At 34.9% G+C, this 19,716-nt stretch overlaps 1 long non-coding RNA gene across 1 annotated transcript; it reads left to right on the top strand.

Annotated features, from left to right (window-relative positions):
• The first annotated feature begins 562 nt into the window (after nt 1-562).
• On the top strand, nt 563-19,325 carry LOC128579196 (uncharacterized). The gene is made up of 3 exons (XR_008378067.1): nt 563-691; nt 18,590-18,643; nt 19,262-19,325. It is a non-coding gene; the product is annotated as an uncharacterized LOC128579196 (long non-coding RNA).
• Nucleotides 19,326-19,716: the final 391 nt, after the last annotated feature.

Raw genomic sequence — 19,716 nt, 5'->3', positions numbered from 1 at the left:
TCAAAAAAAAAGAAAGAAAGAAAGTTGCAATTGTATTAGCATTGAAAGCCAGTATATTACATACAAATAGGAAAAAGAAGTAATCCCACATCATGGAAGAAGGCAGTGAGGCAGTGCTGCAACAGTGTCTTGAAAACTGCTTGTGACACGTGAATTGTTGTGTTTTAAATGCCCTTCCATGACTCAACTGGCCAAGTTATATGGTCCCATTGAATTTGACCCACACCCGTACACTCAGCCTCAGCAGGTATATGGGGATGTTAAAAAAGGAAGAACTTTTCCAAGAACAATAAGTAAAATTAAGAAGGCATTACATTTGTCTTCGTGTTACCATTTTCAGTCTATTTTTTAACCTACAGCCTTCGATGCCCAGAAAGAAAAGTGAGTAAAGGTGTATTGCTGTCCAACAAATCCTTCACGTTCTTCTTCACAATATGTCTTTGTCTCTTCAATGGCTTGTAATGATTATGATCTTGCAGGCACTTCCCATAAGCTATCTGTGCATTATTAATGAAGTTCTATGACGGGAAACGTCCATCACTGCAATGATTCTTGAAAAGCATAGATTCATTCAAACTAACAATGCATATGAGTTTGTCACAGTTTTAACATATGCATTCTTCTTGCAGATGGTTGAAAAAGAAGGTTATCTTCAAAAAGCTAAAATTGCAGATGGAGGAAAGAAACTAAGGTAATAAAAAGTTCTTTGACCCACTTTTATATAACTATGCTAGTTCCTGTATCCTTAACTTGTATCACTGCTATTGTTTGGGAAGCAAGGCCCTATGATAACAGACTGGTCCCTTTTGCTACCACTATGATCAACATTATTTTTAATATAATTGTAGTTTTTGAAGAAAGGCACAACAGTACATATTATTACACAGAGCATACAGATATGAAATGCTTCTTGTCCTTTTAAAGTATAAGTTCTTTAAAAAAAATTAAAGGAAGTAAGGCAATGGATCTTGATTTCTGGGATTAACAGATTTTGGAGTAAAAGGACTTATTTTCATTACATAAAAATTTCCTGGAGGGTGCAGTGAGTGTCTCATGCCTGTAATTCTAGCACTTAAGGATTCAAGGCAGAAGGATTCCTTGAGCTCAGGAGTTTGAGAGCAGCCTGAACAAGAGTGAGACCCTGTATCTACAAAAAAAGAAAAATTAGCTAGTAGTGGTGGTATATGCCTGTAGTGCAAACTACTCTGGAGGCTAAATCAGGACAGTCTCTTGAGCCCAGGAGTTTAAGTCTATAGTGAATTATAATTGGGCCACTAGACTTCAGCTTCAGACTGGGCAGCAGAGCAAGACTCTGTCTAAAAAAGAAAAAAACGAAAAAAAAAATCCCTACAGTAAATTAGGGGAGCAATTGTTTAAAGGATGAAGTAGTTGAACTATATTTTTAAATAAGTAAATCAGGACCCTTTCTTACCTCACCAACAGCATGGATAAAAAAATCCTCATGGTTTAATCTCATTTTCCACGTCAACCCTTCACTGGGGCTTGATGGGAGAAAGGAGGTAACATCATTGGTCAATCCTACTCTCCAGCCTCATGCAAAGAAGACGGGGGGTGGGGGGGTGGGGGGGAGGGATATTACAAGAAACCAAGATGATGCCCTACCATGGGGGTTATGTAAAGTATCCTTGCCGATCCATAGCAAACTTTGTAACATCTCTGAGAAGGCAGGGCCAGGAGGAAGCAAAGGACCAGAATAGGGCCCTTCCCCTAACCCACTCACATGAATATGATTTTTGGTAGTTGTGATAATTGTATACTATTGTGTACTTGCTTTATTTGCTTTTACTTTAATATGTTGTTGTACAATTTGCATGCTGCAGTTTAATTTCATATAAACATTTGCAGGCAGTTTCATTATTTCAATCTATTTGTAAACTATTATGCATTCTTTCAGCTTTTCTCACTTAAAGTTATACAAATTTTAGTTTTTCCTTTTTTTTTTTTTCCTTTTTTTATTTTCACCATAGATATACAGAATTGAGTTTGTGGCCTTGTGTTATCATTACTCTGGGAATGATGTCTAACTGGTTTTATTTTATTTTTTGTTTCTAATCCTCACTTCCATCCCCTTTAGACCTCCAATTTAATGCATTTAATGTGTGTTCATCAAATCCACTTTCATATATATATGTATGTATCAGAATATCTGTGTCACCTTAAAAGTAGTGTGTAGTTGTGTGTATGTGAATGTGTTGTATTGCATAAGCATTTTTGTGTAGTAAATTACATTATGGTTCTTACTACTTTCATTCAACGTTAGTGTTTGGACATCTTTCTATGGTGCTAGACAGACCTGTGTTTCTTAACCATGGGGAAAATAAGTCATTAGGTGATTTTGTCATTGTGCAAACTTCATAGAGTGTATTTACACAAACATACGTGGTATGGCCTATTACACACCTAGGCTGTCGCTCACTCCCAGGCTACACATTTACCATGTTACTACACTGAGCACTGTAGACAATCTTAACATAATTTGTGTGTGTGTGTATCTAAACATATCTAAACATGGAAAAGGTAAAACATTGTACAATGATGTTACAATGAACAGGATGTCACTAGATGACGGGGATTTTTCAGCTCCATTGTGATCGTATAGGACCAACATCTATATATGGTCTGTGTTTGACTGAGGCATTGTCATACAGTATATGAATGTATTCAAAGCTAGGTCATTTTTCCCAATTACTGCCCTTTGCACCCTGTGCAAAGACACTGTGGTTAATGATGACCTGCATATATGACGGTGATCTCATAAGATTATAATATTGATTTTTACTGTTCCTTGTCTATGTTTGGGTACAGATCTAAACACACTTACCATTGTCTTACAGTTGTCTACAATATTCAGACTGTACAGGTTTGTAACCCAGAAGCCATAGGCTACAGCACAGCCTAGGTGTGTAGTGGGCTATACCATCTAGGTTTGTATAAGGACAGTCAATGGTTTTCATACAATGATAAAAGTACCTAAGCTTAGACACATTTCTCCAAATGTCATTAAGTGACACATGACTATATACTAAATTTTACTTACCCAGTCCCTCAGGTACAAACCCTAAACTTCCTCTAACTCATGCCATCCAAGACAACATTTCAATGAATCACACATATGTGTCCTTTTAACCTGTTAGGAACTCTCAGGGTAATATAGCCAGGAGCACAGATCACTTGGTGTTAAGTTATGTACATTTGTAAATCCACTGAATACCACTGCCAGACTTTCTCCTGAATGAGTGCCCCTGTTCACATAACTGCTCTGCAGTGCAGAAGGGATCTCATTTCCCATAATCTCATCAGCATACGGCATTATCTTACTCTCTTACTTCACTAAATTGGTGGCCATAGAATGTTACCTCAATGTCACTTTTATTTGTATTCTGCTGACTGGTATTGCAGTTGAACAACTTTGTCTGTTTAGAGTCATTCAGATTCTGCATTCTAAGAATTGCCTATTTATAAACTTTGATTATTTTCTATTGAGGTTTTTCCTTTTTTTTATAAATTGAGGAAACTCTTAATATATTTCTGATAACATTTTGACAAATTTTGATATTTAAAATATCTCCTACAAGTTTATGGTGGTTTTTGTTTGTTTGTTTTTATTGTAAATACTTCACATATTGAATATTGTATGTATAATCAACAAGATAATAACATATGCTATCCTACCGTGTTGATGGTCTATAATATACCGAATCATTTCTACTGTCCTTTAAAATTTGATTTTTAAGTTGAGTTCAATTTTATGCTAATACTTATAATTACAGTGAACCATCCTACTGCTTATCAATTATTATTTTATATTTTCTAGAGATCAATGCTAAACTTGGACTACTTGATCAAATTACATGACCGTTTTTTTATGACTCGTATTTTGTATTCCCATACTGCTTTACACTTTCATCACTAACACCAAAAATGTTGTTTACTTATAACTTTAAAAATCATGTTTTGATCACATGATTTAATCTTGTTTTAATCACATTTATAATTTAGCAACTAATAATATACCATACTTGGTATAATTTGTATTTTTATGTAAAATTTCCTTTGATAGGCTTTGTAACATTTCTCAACAATCTTTATATCTTTTTATAAATTTTAATGAGTTAATAGGCAATATTAATAGATGCTTACTCTGTCAAGAACTTGGCTAAATGTTTTACAAGTTTTAAGTAATAATTATTAATACAATGTAAACTCTATTATTACTTAGTATTGTACAAATGGAGAGTCTTGGTCACCTGTATTAACCTCTCCTTTCTCCTATTTTATGCAGACTTAGTATGACAGAATTTAGTCCTGCCTTCTGATTGAAATATGTTTGTTTTTTATCTTTTGCTTCCATCTGTTTGAAGTCAAGGACTAAAAATTATCTTTTTATCTCAGGACATAAACTGTACTAAAGACTTCAATTTTCACTTAATAAATATCATTTTATTAATTTCTACAACGTTTTCTACTCATAAATCCATTCTAGATTATCTGTACTTTGTGCTGTTTTCTTATCTTCCATTTTCCTCCTTCTTGTTTTCTCTTTTATTCGTATTTAATTATTTCTATTTCTATCTAAGGAAATTTTGACTGATCCCTAAGTATGAACAGGAGAGGCTACAAGGAAGATGAATTCCTTGGCTTATCTTACATTCAAAAAAGATCATACATTTAGGCTTATTTTGGAATGAGGTTGTACACATTTCCTTGGTGACACACTGGTAGATTTAAAAGCAGGATATATTCAAGATTCGGCTCTGCACCCATAGCACAGTGGTTACAATGCCAGTCACATACACCAAGGCTGGCAGGTTCGAACCCAGCCCAGGCCAGCTAAACAACCTTGACAACTGCAACAAAAAATAGCCGGGTGCTGTGGTGGGCACCTGTAGTCCCAGTTACTTGGGAGTCTGAGGTAAGAGAATCACTTAAGCCCAAGAGTGTGAGGTCGCTGTGAGCTGTGATGCCACAGCACTCTACCAAGGATGACATAGTGAGACTCTATCTCAAAAAAAAAAAAAAAGGAATATATTCAGCATTCAACTTCAATTTTAATTTTGAACATCAAAAATCTACGTCAGTTTTTCTGATTAAGTTTAGGAATTTATTTAAAGATGTCCATCCCCCAAACTGTGAGTAACCCTGTCCTCTCTAAAATTCTACAAGCCCCTAGTAAAGTTAATTTCAATGCACTATTTCAACATGCTCTGCTAGCCTCTCCCTATGCACCCAGTCAGTCCTTCTCCTTAGCCGGCTCCTTTGTATGTCATACTTCTTATTACATGTAGATTCTTCCTCTGTTCTGTGAAGACATGGACATAAATATGGGTATTAAAAAAAACGCAGAACAGGGCAGTGCAGTGGTTATGTCTGCTAGTGCCTGCTTTCATCCTAAACTTTGTTTGCTTGAACAATTGTTATTTAGAATGGACTTCCTGTGATACTAAGGTGCCTGCCTAATGCAAACATATCTTTTCTTTAGTATTTTCTGCTCAGGATCATAATAAATGCTTCATGGCTATATCTGTCTTTCTCAATTTCTTGCAACACTGACAGAAATGTGTGTCCTTTATACTTCACTGTCTCTTTAACACACCTTTTAGCAGTCATAAATCATAAGAAGCTTAGAATGTGAGAGAGAAAATACATTCCTAGACCTACCAGTTTGAGAACAAGTCTGAACATTTAACAGTGTCAGAGTGATTTTGCAGTAAATCAGTCAGAGACACTAGAGTAAATCACTTTCACTTCCATCACTGGTGCAGAATCAAATCAAATCCAGCGTGACCAAGTCAGGTAAAAAAGGCAGATGGCCCAAATAGGGGAGGCTAAAATTTGCAAAGTAATCACATGTGTGTTTTCCTCTGGCTTTTTTGGTTTGTCAATGTGTTGTTACCTCAAGAAGGCATAAGAGAAGTGAGTGTAGAATATAAAGCTTTGGTGTTTAGAGCAAGCAAATGTGTTAAACCTAGAGCTGAAGCTAACAGATTCTTAGAATGGCAATGAAAAATTTAAGGGCGGTTTTCCATCAAGCTTTCTTCCAGACGAGCAGTGACAAAGTTGCTGTTATTATGTGCTGCCATCCGGTGTTCATTGTGTAGAATGTCAAGCTGATGTCCACACTGAGTTTTTGGTTATTGTTTTATAGGTGCTTTTTGTGTTTGTTTTCAGTTTAGTTTGGTTTTCTTTTTGGCATTTTGCAACTTCACAACTCAAGATCTGTTTTTAGGAAAGTTTTGTGAAGGGTTTCACTTGGATAAATGCCCCACTGATTGCATAAATTATATACAATTGCCCTAATACAAATTTAGTTCTCCCCCCTTCCTAATTGTAGTCAGTACCTTTCTCCCCTCTGAGATGCGATTTTTTTCTGTGTGTCAAAATATTAATAAAATAAACACCTGAATTTCTTGTCCTGGTATCTGTTTCCTGCCCTGAGTCACTAGGATTAATCCTTTACCTGATTTCCTATAAATCTGTCTGGAGACCGGACTGCCTCGCTTATTCATGGGACTTTGGATTTACTAAAATTAGATATTTTTTGAACCGTATGTCTTATTTACCCCTTACATCTATCTCACAGCTTGATTTTTATCTCTTCCTGTGAAAAAATAGAAAAGAATGCTCTCCAAGTTGTGATGAAATGTGCGGACCTGACTGGGTATGGAATGGATGGCAGGCGGGGATAAAGGGTTTGCAGGGCAACACCAAGGGACAATCCAGGTCAAGCTAAGAGTGACTTTGCTCCAAGGGAGAAAGAAGGTCTGGCAATTCTTTGGAAACAGTTCTGTGACTCCCTCTCTTAGCTCCTACATTGAGGCCCCACACAGGCAAGCTGAGCACAACTGAAGGGTGGGCTGCATGCCACCTTCTCTGGGGAGGCTGGAATGAGCAGGGGCCTCAGGGTCTAGGAGGCTTGGTGGTTGAACCCCATCTTTATGACTTTTTTGCCCTTGGTGAGAATGCAACATCCCTATGCTTCAGTTTTCTCATCCATAATATGAGGTTAAGCCCACCTACTGAAATTATTTGGAGGATTATTTCTTTCCATGATTATTTCCCATCTTTCTATAGTTAGAGGTAAAGTTTTTTATGTATCTCTTATTTTCCTTAATATTTTAAGCCCTGAGAATTGTGTTTAGCATGTTGTAAATGTTTAGCAGGTACTTATGACTGGTTTAGTGATTAAATTACATGATTCATATAGAATACTGGGCGCCATGTGTGGCACACCATGGGGCCCAAAGCAAGCTCATAATATTTGTGTAGGTATGAGACATAGTAAGACCCTTGGAAGAAGCTCAGGGATCAGCCACTAGAATTATATATTGGAAAAATAGCCTAAATGTTCAGGGTTAAATAATTTAGGGAAAAAAGGAATGCTAGCAGTGCTGTATTAAAATAGTAAAGAACAAAGAAGGGAAATTTAACTTTTTTTCTCTTTTTTTCTTTGTCTTTGTTGGTAAACAATAGTCAACACAGAGCAGGAAAAATCTTGATGCATGACCCTTTGAAATTTGAAAATCCATATATACCTGTACTTTTACTCAAAAAACCTTTAATGATCAACTACTGAAGGTCAGATACTGTGCCCCATCCTGGAAAGGACCTAAAAGACCAGAGATGGTGTCTCTCTTTGTGGGTGCAGGGAGACTGGGGGATTAGACGAACTTTTATTATTCTAAAAACAACTTCATTTTAGAAAGGTTTATTTGAAAAATTTTATCCAAAACTGCTAGACTCACCTGTCCTGGCTAAGTCCTTTAAGCTTACAGAAGTTACTCACTTTCTGAGGTGTCACCCAATACACTGAATAGCAGTCACCTATAGTTACTTGGTTGCATATGGAAAATATTAAAGGTTTCACTTGGAGCAAAATCTTCCCAACTGATTCTTCCCATGTTCTCTCCAGGGATGACAATGTCTCACTGTGTTAAGTAACTGAGTGAAAAGGCCATTCCGCTGAGATCCTAAGAACTATTCCATCACAATTAGTCAAACATACCAGAATGAGGAATGGACTGAACAGATATTGTATGGACAATGATCAAGCTGCTAGAGTATTTTGTTCAGAGAGGAAGGGTCAGACTTGAGTCATAGGTTAAAAGTTGTTCCCATTAGATGAAGTCTCAGCTACTCCTAGACTACAGGCTCTTGACTCCCTTTCTGGTTTTATGTTCCTTGCTGAGACCAGAATAATCCCTTGTAGGAAAGAGACAGGTTCCACCCAGTTAGGAACATACACCTACTTCTGATTTCTTACGAGGAATAAAACGGTACGTGATCCTACTCCTTGAAACAGTGCAAATTCTAAGGGAAGAGAGCTTGGGAGTGGTGAGTCTTTCCCCTAATTTTCTAATAAGAATAAGGTAAATTAGCTAATGACAGAATTCAGATGGCTGATATTTTGTCACAGGCTGTGCACACTAACTTTTATGATTTAATGATTTCAACCCAAACTATGTTGAAATTTGACATTGACAATATCCTTAACTAAGGTAGTACTGCTTCACCATTTAAAAAAGTAATGAACAGATTATAAGTTTTGGAGTCAGAAAGACTGGGTTTAACTATAAATATAAAGGTATGACCTTAAGTACATCACCTAAACTCTCTGATCCTCATTTTCGTCCATTAGTAAATAAGGACATTATTCGTACCTTATCATTTTTTGATTGCGAAGTTAAACCTATGCTAAATGATCAAATTTACAGTAGGAACTCAAAATAACTTATGCTAGTTATTATTTTAAAAGAAATCATGGGGGGAAATGAAATGAAAGAAGGACATCTAAAAGGTTGTCAGCAGCATTTTATTCTTCATTTTGAAATGACATTCTTTCCAAGCAATAGATTTAAATGCTTTCACTTTTATTCTAATATGATAAAGATAATGTTTACAGTTTACGAACACAAAAAGAAATAGCACTGTATTTAAGGTGTCAAAGCAATTTATATTACTAAAGTTCCAAGACCTGTGGTTCCTACCCTCTCCAGCTCATTCTTCTGTTCACGTAATAAGAACACAGTTCACAGCAGTTCAAAGTCCTAATCAAGAACAATGAGATAATTGAATTTCATGCAACGTTAGTTCTGACCAGTTCCAGTTCCAACTTTAAGGAAGGAGAAGATTTGCCAGAAAGTTTATAAACGATCAACATCTGAAACAGATTCAAATCAAAACCATTTAACCAGGACTTACTATAGATAGGACGCAAATAAGGTATAGTATCTCCTTGCCAAAAGATAAAAAATATAGTGGGAAATGTAACAGGCAGGTTAAATATGGATTCGTCATGTATGAGGGTGTTCCATACTCTCTCATCACATATGGTTAAAATAATAAAATAAGGATGCTCACAGAAGATGCCCAGACTAGACCAGCAGTCTTTCTAACGTTTCTCTTTCTGCTATTTGGGGCCATGTAATATTACAACCTGTAGCATATGAAAGCTATGGCTCCTTCAGTTCACTTTGCAGCTACCGGTACCTAAAAGGAGAAATGAGCAGTAGGGCAGAAGAAAACACCTATATGATTTTCTTCCTGTGTTACTTCTTTACATCTTTTCATTATTTAATTGAAAAATTGACTCTTCATTTAAAGACAAGAGGATCCAAGAACGTGATGTTTGTATTTCTATGTTGGAAAATACACATTGTGTTTCTTGTGTGTCTGTTTATCCTGTTCTTTTTTATAATAACACAATGACGCGTCGTTAAAAAAGCGTCAGACGTGTAAGAGCAACCTAATTCTTGCAAACACTAACCTTGCTGAATCAAAGCTGTCTTTTCATCAAGATCCTAGATTCTAAGAGACAAATGGAAATAAATGACACAAAGTTGTTGAATGGTCATTTAAAAAATATGTTTGTGGGGTTTTCTATTGACCCGAATGAAATCTTTCTGTAAATATTTTAAAAGTTGAATTCAACTATTTTAAAGTTAATATTAAGCCAAAGCAAGCTGCAGCAATATGATATAATGGATAGAAACTTACGTATATTAATCTCCTTAATGCTTTGTCATCTAAAAAGAATACTTTTCACAACACAAACACACACATAGTCTAACTGTAGAAATAATGTATGCTTAATGTAGAAAAGTTGGTAAACACCAAAAAATATAAAGGAAAAGAAAAAGCCATGATTTTACTACCTGATTTAAGTATTATCATAGTCAGACTTTTTTCCATGCCAAAGTGCACTCACCAATTCAATAAATATATATTGTGTTTCTATTCTGTCCAAGGCAGTATGCTAGGAACTGCGGATACCTCTATAAAGATGAAATTGTTTTTACCATTTGGGAACTTATTTCTTTAATGGGATAAGAGAGAATGAAATTTTAAAAATATTTTAAAATTTATTATAAGTAATATACAAGGAAGTCATGGAGGCACATTTGAAAAAGCAATATCTTGTCTTTTAATGAATGGAATTAATGATCAGAAGGGGCCTCTTTGCCTACTTTCCCTAGTAATGGAGGCCTGTTCATGTCCATGGTGAATGTATCCCACTTTATAAACTTTCTTACTCTGTAAGCCTACCTTTCTCATCCTCAAAAAACTGTTTCCTGCTTCCTTAAAAATGATAATAATAATCAGAAAGGTTTCAGATGGGTGACGAAGACAGCACAGCATGGAGTTTTGGACTATAGATTGCATTATGGTTTGCATTAAAATCTTCCCATGTCAGTATTCTTCTGAAGTGTAGGGTTCATTATTTCATTATATGAATCTACCATATGCAATTTACTTAACTAATCTCTTATTTTTTGATATTTTTGGTACAGAATTAACAAATAATGATGTACATTTGTTTCTAAACATACAGCCTTAACAATGAGTGAGATATTTTTCTTTAGAATAAATTTAAATTAATAGTAATGAACACGTAAAGGCAAAAGATATGCATATTTTTAAAGATTGTTTTAAAAATATATTGTCAATGGCACTCCAGAAAGGACATACCAGTTTATACTCCCACCTATCGGGTATGAGAGAACCCATTTCCTATACTCTCATTAACCCTAGATGTTATCATTCCTTTTAATCCTGGACAAATTGATGGGCAAAGAGGGAAAAAGTATGCCTCTGTGTTTGTTTGCATTTCTTTGATTTCCAGTGAGATTCAACATTATGAAAATATTTTAAATTAAGCAATGACATATGAGCTGGTTAGTTTTTCATCCTCTGAAATATACTAAACCAATGAAGAGAAGACAAAATGAAGGAAGGGATTCTGATTTCTATTTTTACTTTGCTATTTTTGGCTTCATGTAGAAATATAGACTTTTTATGAGAGCAAGGCACATGGTTACATAAAAATAGGAATTTTAGTAGTTGGAAAAGATTTCAGGAAGATTTATAAATTGAAAAACTTTTACTATAAAGACCATGCTTTTCAGTAATTACAGAATGTCTTTATTGTCACCTAAATTTCATGGCACCTATAGATTTTAATAAAGAGAATACTTCCAGGAAGACTACTTAAAAATAACGATGGTATTTACTCATTCCAAATGTTGCTCATACTGTATCTATAAATGATTTCTTCAACTGATAATGCTTTTTTCCTCTTTGTTTTTTCCTAAGGAAAAACTGGTCTACTTCCTGGATTGTTCTTTCTAGTAGAAAAATTGAATTTTACAAAGAATCCAAACAACAGGCTCTGTCCAATACAGTAAATAATTCTCTATTTCTACTGTTAATCATCTTTTCAGAAATATCGTTGTACTAAAAGTTTGGTTTTGTCAGAAATCACACTAAAACTTCCAAGCTACCAACATCTGAAATCAGATGGAGAAAATGACTCAATAAACTTTTAATCAGATGAAGGGAAATAGAACTTAGTGTCTATTTTATTAAGTGGTGCATTTGGAGAATAATCACAAAATGAGATGAATGGTGAGCAGCTATATAGTAATGTGAAGGTAACACTTCAAATTAAGGTGCCATTTATAAATATGTTATTCTTATTTATGAAATGATCACTAAATGTAGCTACTTGCTCAAATAATGTATTATAAAGAATGTTATAAAATGCATTAGTAATAAATGCTTAACGGATGATACCAAGGGAAGCTGTTTTAAAGAATAAGACATAAATTGTATTAAACCATGTATGTGCATCTTTAACACATGAATTTAAGTTGTTATCTAGCATGCTATAAAGTACTTCAGACATTAATAAATAATAATAAACTATTCATAAATGGCACCTTAATGTAGGGTGTTACCAATGAGGAAACACTCTACGTTAACAAAGTGATTTTTTTCCTTAGTCTAACTGTGACATTCACTATATAAAGCTAACCTTTCTCCACATTTCTGTGATTCCATCTAATGGAGCAAATATAATTTCTGTATCCTGTAGTTATTACAAAGTGAAATTAGTAGGGTTTCTTCATTATACCTGGAGGAGGGCCTCATACATGCCTGCAGAGATTTCACAGTGATAGCTAGCAAGTGGAGGCAATTTGTTGGGGCCAATTCAAGTTCACAACCTTGCTACACGAGCCAAGAGACACTGTAAGATGTAGAAGACAGTGGACAGGGAACATAACTGACAACCTCCTGTTTAGGAAGGACTTCATAGCCCACTGGCCTGATGGACAAGGAGAGGGGTCGCCTGGCAGGAGTAAACCACAATAAACTAATTTATATTTGGCAGGTAATAAAACGATGGTAAATTCTTTGCTCTCCAGCCACTGTTGTGTTTGCTATGTAATCCTCTTTAAATAGGAAATAGAAAATCATTTGCTAGAAGATTTTTTTTTTTTAAGATTTTAGCAAGAACAAAAGGTAGCTTTTGGCTTGCTTCTGATAATTGCAATAGCCCTTATCCCCAGGTGGTGTGCTGATTTTGGAGTCTCAGTGTGGGCCAATCTGTAAACTAATTATGAATAAATTAAAAATATATCTCGGTTCTTTGTATTTTTAATTCAAACTGCCTGAGAAAATTGTTTTAGTATTTTGTTTTGTTTTTATTTTTGGCTACAGGAAGGTTGACATAATCTTTTTAAGAAAAATAAAGTACCCCTAAGGGCCAGGCACAAAACAACTCCCATCCACTTGCAGGTCCTTTGTCTTCCCTTTGAATAAGTTCTAAAGGGGAAGTCAGGAAGGAAGGAAAGTGGCTGGCCTTGCTGAGTTAGGCTGCTGAGAAGATGATCTTCATCCTGCTGAGTGAAAAGAATTCCACTGGGAGGAGAGTTTATGTGAATGTGTGGGATAATGGGAGAGATTAGATTCCATAGTAAAGCATTGGTTTATTTTTATTTTATTATTTTAATCTCTTCCTAACAGGAGATATAATTACCAGCTGTTTAATTTTATGCAGGTGAAAGAAAACTCCCTTTTAGATTGGAGGCAAACCCTGCAAGTTAGCTTACTAATTGCATCCCTCTAGTTCAACCTTCAGAATTATTGTAAATTGACAATAGACTTGACTTATAGAGGAAATTGGTTAACGTTTTTTTGGCAGTCCGTATTTATTACTTTTGGCCCTGTTTTCAATGCTTTGTACAGTTTCTCCAAAGCATTCATTGTCTTCAAAGTGAATTCAGGGCAGGAACTAACTGTTTTGTGGTAACGAGGAAGAGAATTACAGATTCGATTCATGTTTGTACTGCTGGAATTGTCTTGCTAGTCAACTTCTTGGATTCGTTTCTAACCAAGTATTAAAGGCCTAGTGGGACAGCCCACATTACCAGTTCTAGTCTCAGAGAAATGATAAAGATGACTGCCAGGCCTTGATTAAAGATGCTGTGGCTTTATTTTGGATGGGATTTATGCCCAAGTTTCTGAATTTCTCTTGCAACCCTTTATGCATGTCCTGGTGTTGTTAATTGTGCTTCTGGGAAAGTCTGTCCTTTCCTCCAAGGGATTGATAGAAGTTGCCTGAGTGAGTTAGGAAGGTGATTTAAAAGAGTAAATGGCATCTTAATCTTTATACAAATGATCTTTGAATGTTAATGCTGTGGTGAAACAAAGCAGCAAAGTAGCTAGAGCAGAGTTTTGAAGTTGGACCTCAGGGATGTAATTCTAGTAGCTGACAAAGTTGCTCACTTCTTTGAACTTAAGACTCCTCACCTGTAAGATGAGAATGGTGACATTTGACAACAGAAAAAATAAGAGATGAAATTAATTAATAAAAATAAAAATACATAATGACTATAAAATAATTATGCTCTATTAATCATAATGTGGAAACAGCCTAAATGCCCACCAACCCAGGAATGGATTAACAAGCTGTGGTATATGTATACCAAGGAATACTATTCAGCCATTTAAAATAAAATGGAGACTTTATAGTCTTTGTATTAACCTGGATGGAAGTGGAACACATTATTCTTAGTAAAGCATCACAGAATGGAGAAGCATGAATCCTATGTACTCAATTTTGATATGAGGACAATTAATGACAATTAAGGACACGGTAGGGGTGGGGGAAGGGGAGAGCAGAGTGAGAAAGAAGGAGGTAGGGGTGGGGAAAGGAAGAGGAGAGAGAGGGAAGAAGGGAGGGGGTGGGGCCTTGGTGCATTCCACACCTTTTAGGGGCAAGACAGGATTGTAAGAGGGACTTTGCCTAACAAATGCAATCAGTGTAACCTGGTTTCTTATACCCTCAATGAATCCCCAATAATAAAATAATAATAATAATAAATGAATAAATAAATAAATATGTTGGCTGGGCTGGTGGCTCACACCTGTAATCCCAGCACTCTGGAAGCCTGAGCTCAGGAGTTCCAAACCAGCCTGAACCAGCAAGAGCTCATCTTTAAAAATAGCTAGGTGTTGTGGCAGGCATCTGTAGTCTTAGCTACTTGAGAGGCTGAGGCAAGAGAATCTCTTGAGCCCAAGAGTTTGAGGTTGCTTTGAGCTATGATGCCACAGCACTCTACTGAGGGTGACAAAGTGAAACTCTGTCTCAAAAAAAAAAAAAAAAACGTAAGTAAATATATTCTATGGTACATGATATAGTATAATTAGAACATATTATTACCCTATATTAATTTTGCATTTGAGCTGATTCAGATATTTATACAAGAGACATATTTAATTATGGAGACTACATAACGCACAGCCTCCAGAAATGAAAATGTATATCCGTAAGCAGCATAAAATGTCATATGCGAGCACTAATACGGAAAATGAAGCCATCTATCCATCTGGGGCCCTAGATATAACTTCCTGCATGTCTATATGAAGTTTCCCAGAGCCCTTATTTTCTTCCCTTGACTCTTACCCTTACTGTTTTCACATTTAATATAGCATATTACAAAATGATCCCACATTCCATGTTTGGCTCCCTTCTTTATGAATGAAGTTCTTTTAGTTCATATCTGTCTTATTCTCTTAGAGCTTCTACAACAGAATACCAGCAACCAACTGGTTGTTTTAAATAGCAGACATTTATTTCTCATAGTACAGGCACCTAGCAAATCAGGTGTCTGATGAGGGACTGCTTCCTGGTTTCCATTTAGCCATCTTCTCACTGTATCCTCACTCTACACTAGAAAGTGAGAGAGAAAACTTTTACGTCTGTTAATATTAGGTCACTAGTTTGATTCTTGAGGTCTTTATTTTTATGACCTAAGTATCTCCTAATGGGCTTACTTTTCAATGTTATCAAATTGGGGTTTAGAATTTCAACATATGAATTTTAGGGGAACACAAACATTCACTCTACAATACCCAAGTCACATTTTTATCCAAAGCAGCTTTCCCCTGAAATAACCACAGAATCACTTCACTGGTATGTGTAGATTAGAGAATTATAGGCTCTTATTCCTCAGTGGTCTATTAAAAGAGCTAGCAGACCGACCTCTTCTGGTTTTGTTTTTTTAGTAAGGGCACTACATAGTAACCTGCCACCTACTATCATCACCATTTTATAACAGAAAGGACATTATAAAATACTCAATCCAAAATCTAGGAAGGATAAAAATCTCAGAATAAACACATCTCTTTCAAGACATGAAATTATACATCTATATACATAGTTTTATTTTGCCCACTTTATCTCAAATTAGGACAAACTTTATTCAGAGTTTGACTAGCCCTCCAGTGAGGAGGACTGCCAGTGTCCCTAGATATAGTTTTCCTGGATTATGAAGGAAAGGATAGTTTTCACATTCTCATAGATTTTCTTTTGTACATATACACATATACATATTCTGATCCATAACTTACTAAATTTTTTAAACAAATATTATAAAATAATGTAGAAATAATTTTTAGTAAAATGTATAAAATTCCTATGTAAATATAAACAGTTAATACTCAGTTACCTACATCAGCACCACCCACAACAAGATATAAACCCTCTCAACCTTCTAGAAGCCCCATTTCTGTCATTGTCCCTTTGCCGTCATCACCACCTCTTCATTTTCTCTGGAGTTAGGAAGATTATTTGCATTTTATTCCTTATTTTATTGTTTTTTTAAATATTTCTCCACCTATATCTATATCCCTTAAAATATTAATATAGTCTGTTTTTTAATTTATATAGATATAATTATAGTATTTATTTCTTCTTTTGCCATGTATGTCTTGCTTTTTCTGCCCTTTAATACTCCATTATTCCATGTTTTTCTCTGCTAGTTTGGGAGGGACATACTTTTTTCTCTTCTGTTAGTAGTTAGCCTAGGATTACAACACTGGTTCATATCAAAGACTAAAGTGAGTCAAATCCTTTACTTTCTTCCAAGATATTACTTCAGAATATTTTTAATTCATTTATCTCATTCCTAAGGTATTGCTGCCTAGCATTTTAATTTAACACCACTAGACATTATTCTCTTTTATACAGTAAAGGTAGGTTTATATTTGCTCAATGTTTACAGCATTCTTTGTTATTTATTTCTTCCTGAATCTTAATCTTGCATTTTAGAATTATTTTTCCTTCTGCTTGAAGTGTATTCTAAGAAATTCTTATATTTAGAGTCTTATGTTAGAAATGTATCTTAGTGTCTGCTTATTTGAAAAAAATCTCTATTTTTCCCTCATTTGGGAAATATATATTTTCTCTGGGTATAGAATTTTGAGTTGGCAGTCACTTCTTTCAGCTCATCAAAAAATATCATTCTACTGTTATCTGTCATCCATTATTGCAATCAAGAAGTCATCTGTTAACATAACTGCTATTCTCTCATTGCTCATAATATTTTTCTCATTATCTTTATTTTTCCACAGTTTTAGGATGATGCCTAGAGACATCAATATCTTTTTACTTTTTTCTGCCTAGATTGTTATGCTTTCTGAAATTGTTTATTGATGTCATTAATATATTTTAGAAAATTTTCAAGCATTGTTTTTTCAAATGTATCCCCTTTTACATTCTCTTATTTCCTTCTAAGCTTCAAATTAAACCTACATTAAATGTTTCTTCAAATTTTTTATACCCTTCCTTGTCATATCTTTTTTCTTTTTATTTTTTTTTCAGGTTTCTGGTGAATTTAATACATGTGTCAAAAAAAATCAAAGGCAGGGGAAGGGTAAATAAAATTATAGTGAGGTCGGGGAGGATGGCCATGGAGACACACAAAGAGGGGTGATAAATGGCAGAGTGGGGAGCTGGAACAAATGGATTGCTTGGGTGTCACATCAATCCAATCCATAGTCCTCTTCTGGGAAATTTTTGTCTTTTTGAGCTTCATTGCAAGTAATTTATCTTTATTTATCTTCCAGGTCTTTATATCAGTCTCTTTTTGTGATATGCAATATGGATTTGATTTTAATTCTTGCAATGTTTACTTTTAGACATTTGTTTCTTTGTTTGAACTTAGTATGTGATTGTTAATTGTCTCCTGCAAGCATTTTGAAGACTTTATTTTGTTAAAACTTGGAGACATAGTTGTTTTATAATTGATGTCTTGTGATACTAACATCTGAAGTCTGTTTCAGTTGATTTTTGCTGGTTCTTACTAATGAGGCTTTGTTTCTTGTATGTCTGGTTATCTTTGACTGTGTGCTGATCATTTTTATTCAACTATTATCATAGGAATTTCCCTGAGAAAGTATCCTTCTACAGAGTATTTTGCATTTTTTCTTAAGAAGCCCAGGACATTACCAGTAACTGATTACTTCAATCTAAGTTAATAGAATAAAATTTGCAGGTTATACCTACATAATAAGAAGGCTAGAGCTGTGCTACAACTTCTCAGGGACCATGATGTTTTTCACTTCTATCCTTTTTTTTTCTTTCTTCCTAAACACTGTACTTCTACCAAGAAAGTCTTCTTTATATTCTTTGTATTCACTTGGGATTGGAGAAAGAGAAAAGCTTAATGTTTGGTGTCCATTTTTTTTTAATGAAATCTCAGGCAGAACCTTGTTCCCTTATTCTGTTAGGTTGATTGATCAAAGATAAAATGTGTAATATAAACAAATGACTATAGGAAAATGCACTTACGTTGCTTTGATGTTTGGTTTCTCTCACTGCATTCAGATTCCCATCCCCCACAAATATTTCCCCTAGCAGTTCCAACTATCTTTATATATTTTCAATTCTTTTAAGACAATTTTAAAAAGAAATATTTTATCCAGCATTTTTTTTTATTGTTTCCAGTGGGAGAGTTGATCCAGAAACATAGCTTCTCATTACAATCTACCTCACTTTAATGTAAGTATACATTTGGTTAATCAAGTTTGTGCTATTTATATAAGCCTTGGTGGGAAAAGACTTCATAAGAATATGTATTGAAATCCTACAATGAACAGCTTGCTCGTTAGGGCTACATATAAGGCATAGAGATATAGTCAAGATATAGTCTTTGCCTTATAAAATCTCTGCCAAAAAATAGGGTGAGATGAAATAAGAAACATAGTAGAGTTTTTCTTTCTTTCTTTCTTTTTTTTTTTTTTTTTAGTGAGCGCTCACATGTGAAAGATTTGAACTGGGACTTAGAGGATGGTTATAATTTCAATACATAAACATTTGTGGGCAAGGAATACAGGGCAAATTAAAAACATGAACAATGGCATAAGACGAAGAACCAGCAGAGTCTGTCCACTAAAAAAGAGAAAAGAATCCAGTAGAAACTCTGTAAGATGACCACCAAGGGACTATAACAAACTGGTCAACATATTAAGGTGGTCAATATAAGGGACTAGACCTACCGAACTGATACGTATATATGTTGCATGCCTAGTCTATGAAAATTAGGTCAACTTGAGGTGGTCAGTGTAGGGACTTGGTCAACTATGGAGTTTCCACTTATTTTGTGTCATTGGAAGACAGGATAAGTGAAAAGGATTGAGAAGAGTGCTGTAGATTGTGATTTGCTACCTGGGACAATTCTGTGATAAGGTATGTCAGTATTCTCCAGATAACTTCTTCTTAGAATAATCTATCATGACTATTCTTTTAATAAACATGTATTGAACAGCTGTACAAGCCAGTGTTATGAGTCTTAAAAGAGCCAGACCTACAAGATGGATCAAAGCAAGAGAGGAAACTGGTTAATTTCAGATCATAAAAGCTTCATCTCATTTAGCATAGGAGCAAAAACTTTTGCCTGAAAAACACCTAGATTATTATTTGTTTCATCTGGTAGTAGAGAAACACTAGAGGAACAGGAGTTGTCAGTTTAATTTATCTTCTCAGTCCTTGTATAATACACCTTGTATCTTTCAGATACACTTACCTATTTTAGTATCAGTGAAGCATTTCAATTGGCCCCAACACTTCTGATT

This window comes from Nycticebus coucang, chromosome Y (assembly GCF_027406575.1).
Source record: "Nycticebus coucang isolate mNycCou1 chromosome Y, mNycCou1.pri, whole genome shotgun sequence".
Taxonomy (NCBI): domain Eukaryota; kingdom Metazoa; phylum Chordata; class Mammalia; order Primates; family Lorisidae; genus Nycticebus; species Nycticebus coucang.
The sequence above is the reverse complement of the archived record's forward strand: the minus strand, read 5'-3'. Positions and strand labels throughout refer to the sequence as shown.